The following is a 3,200-nucleotide window of genomic DNA, read 5'->3' on the forward strand; positions in this document are numbered from 1 at the left end:
ATGCCCCCTCCTCCCCCAGCCCGGCGCCACCGCCCACTGCGCCTGCGCGCCACCCCGCCACCGCGCGGAGGACCGGAGTCTGCGCATGTGCCCGGCCGCCTGCTGCCAACTGAGCATGCGCCTGTCCCCGACGCTCCGGTTCGCCCCCCGGGAGAAGGGGCGGGGCAGCAGGGATGACGAAAGGCCGGATCAGTGGCTCTGGCGCGCAGGTTTCGTGGAGGGGCGGGGCTAAGGCCGGGATGGTGGTGACTGCGCCCGTGCGGTTCGCCGAGGCGTACAGCGCCGTTCTGGCGGCCGTGGGGAGCGGCGGGGGGCGGAAGTGGCTGTTGAGCGCGTGCGGTTGCCATGGCAGTGTGTGGCTGCTGGGCCGGGTCCCGTTCACAGGCCCGGCCCGGCCGCTCTGGTCGCCTATGCTGGTGCCGGCTGCCGGAGAGCCAGCCGCGGGGCACCGAGACGGAGACGGGGCCTTGTCCAGGGCCGCGTCCCACTGAGGCTTAGGCAGCTGGGCGGGGCGAGCAGCCTGCCTGCAGGGTGCCCGTGTGTCTGACCGGGGCTGTGCAGCCCGTTGGGCCCGGCCTGGGGACACCGTTCGGTCCGGGGTGCATAGCACAGCCTTCGAGTCCAGTCTGGCTGCGTGCGGTGCTCAGATCTCTTGTTACCGAGCAAAGAAAAAGCACTGCCTGAAGGTGACTCGGAACTTTTAGTTAACTTTTTTTTTTTTTATAACAAAGGCTCTCATCTAAAACGAACACCCTTTTTTACAACCTGCTTCCTTAAGGAGGTTAATACACCAGATCTTATTTCTGAACTTTGCAGCTTGCTCCTGCTATCTGGGACTCTGCAAGTGGTTTTTTTTTATGCTGTGAGGGTGTTTGTTGACCATGTGGGAAAGAACTGCATGCGCTGTGCATCTTCTGTGTTTGGACTAACTTCATTTCAACAGGACCTAGAAAGGTTTTATTGTTTCTAGTTTGCTAATCTATGATAGTTACCTGCGATGGAACAGAGGGAATTGTAGCTACAACTGGACTTAAATTGGAGTCAATAACTCGGTAAAAGGAATGGAAAGGGAAAACAAGGAGGCTGGTTTTGTGAACAGGATTTTTCTCATTTTCTCTGTGAGGCACTAGGAAGTCTGAAGCTATGAGTACATAAAATATCATTCTAGAGCAACAACAAACAGTCTTTAGCCCAAAGAGATGCAAAATACAAAAACCTTATTAAAAATAAGCTCTCAGAAATAATATTTTCTTGTGTAATAGAGCATCAGTTTACAAAAATAATGTTAGAATACTGAGAAAATCTGTTTACCAAGGATTTAAGAATTATTACTGCTATGTGTGACACTCTCCCAATTGTCTTTCCTCAGATCCAGTTTTACAGATTTCAGCATTCATTTTTGTTCATAATGTCTCACTAGAACCTGTATGCAGAACAAACATTGATTCTCTGCCTCACATGGAGTTCTGCTAGGTATAATAATGTTTCAAGGGTTTTTTTTTTTTCTGCAAGAAAATATCTGATGTATCACCACTATTTATTCCCTTCTCTATCCCCATACAAAATGAGTTAGTGGTGCAGATGCTGAACCAGGGAGTGTCTAGGCTACAGGCTATTGCACCACTGATTTGAAACTTAAATTAGTTTAACAGTGCTAATATACTGGATTGCATCAAATCCACCACAAGCGTGGGTCATGCATCATTTGCTGTTATAGGAAAACAACCACTCAAGGGTAAAAAAAAAAAAAAGCGAGAACAATAAAGTAATAGCACAAATGTGTGAATTGGAAATCTAAACTCTTCATACCCCACCCCCATTATTACAGAAAAGTCTATAGCATAGCCTTGCTTTGGCTCTAGTCCTGCTGAGTACTTCTCTCAGTTGCATGTATTTTAATAAGAAATCCTTCTTTCTCCGTCTCAGCAGACACTGAGTATTGATGGCTTTTGGCTTAAATTGCTTTTCTGGCTAGTATTGGTTGCCCGTCTAGAAGCCCTACATCAACTTGCCTTTGATAGCAGAAATTGACAATGGGAGAGAATTATGATAATTTTTTCAATTTTCACAACCATTTCCTTAATCATTGTCCATTTTTTAATAAAATAATAAAAAGTGGGTCTCTTTTTTTTTTTTCTCATGCTCTATACCATTTGAGCAAGTAATTCTCTCTATAAAAGACATCCTTTTTGAAACCAAAACTAGGATGCTTAAAGTTAAGTTTTTGGTAATATCTGCATCTAATTAAAAGCATAAAGCTAGCACATAGGTCCAGGTTTTTTTTTTTCTAGATAACCCTCTGTAGTCAGATTTTGCAGTTCTTCCAAAGTTTAATTTCCAGTCTTTCCATACTTAGTTATTACAGAGCTTTAAAAGTACGTACTTCAAAGAAGCAAGTTTATGCAAATCCCAGAGAGTTTAAATTTGGCTCAGTTTAAATCTAAAGGATTTGAATTGTTATCACATCTGTTTCTCATGGCAATATGTGACTACTGTGAAGATCAGTCTGTAATCTTGTCCTCTAACTTATTGTTGAATGTATTCTAAAATGATGCCACTGTAATTTAGTATGGCTTATTTTTTTCCAAGGTCTTTTAGTTTAATACTTTTCTGCTTCATCTAACAAGAATGCTTCCTTCCATTAAAATTAAAATCAAGACAGTTCATTTGCATGGTCCAAAACTAAGGTTAATTGCCTGATGCAAAAATGTTTCATTTTTACTCTAGAGATTAATGCACTTCACGAGCAAGTTCATATTTCAGAATAAAATAAAATAAAATTTTCAGCATAATTTTCAGATATTCTGCTAAAAATTAAAACAATTATAGTACAGTAAACAAGGAAGACCAAAATCCGGTGTATTTGAACGCATGTCCATTGAGTTCTGTCCACTGACCTGTCAGTTTTAAAGAACATAAATGAGCTCTCTTCATTATTAATCATATATTAAATTATTGCATGATTCCTTCAAATGTTTATGATCAAGTCAAATATTTTTCAACCATAGCCATTTCCACTTTGGTTCTCATGAAGATCAATTCTTTTAAAAAAATAATACTCTCCATTACTAGTGTTTGTTTACAGTTTTCTTTTCACTCAGATTGGAAACTGCCCTGAATGTCCTGGCCTGAGACAGACAGCGTAACTCATCTTCCTGCCCTTTTTTTTTTTTCCTGAAGGACTACCACAAGAAAGTAAG

Source organism: Chlamydotis macqueenii, chromosome 2, assembly GCF_036417535.1.
Source record: "Chlamydotis macqueenii isolate bChlMac1 chromosome 2, bChlMac1.mat, whole genome shotgun sequence".
NCBI classification, from domain to species: Eukaryota; Metazoa; Chordata; class Aves; order Otidiformes; family Otididae; genus Chlamydotis; species Chlamydotis macqueenii.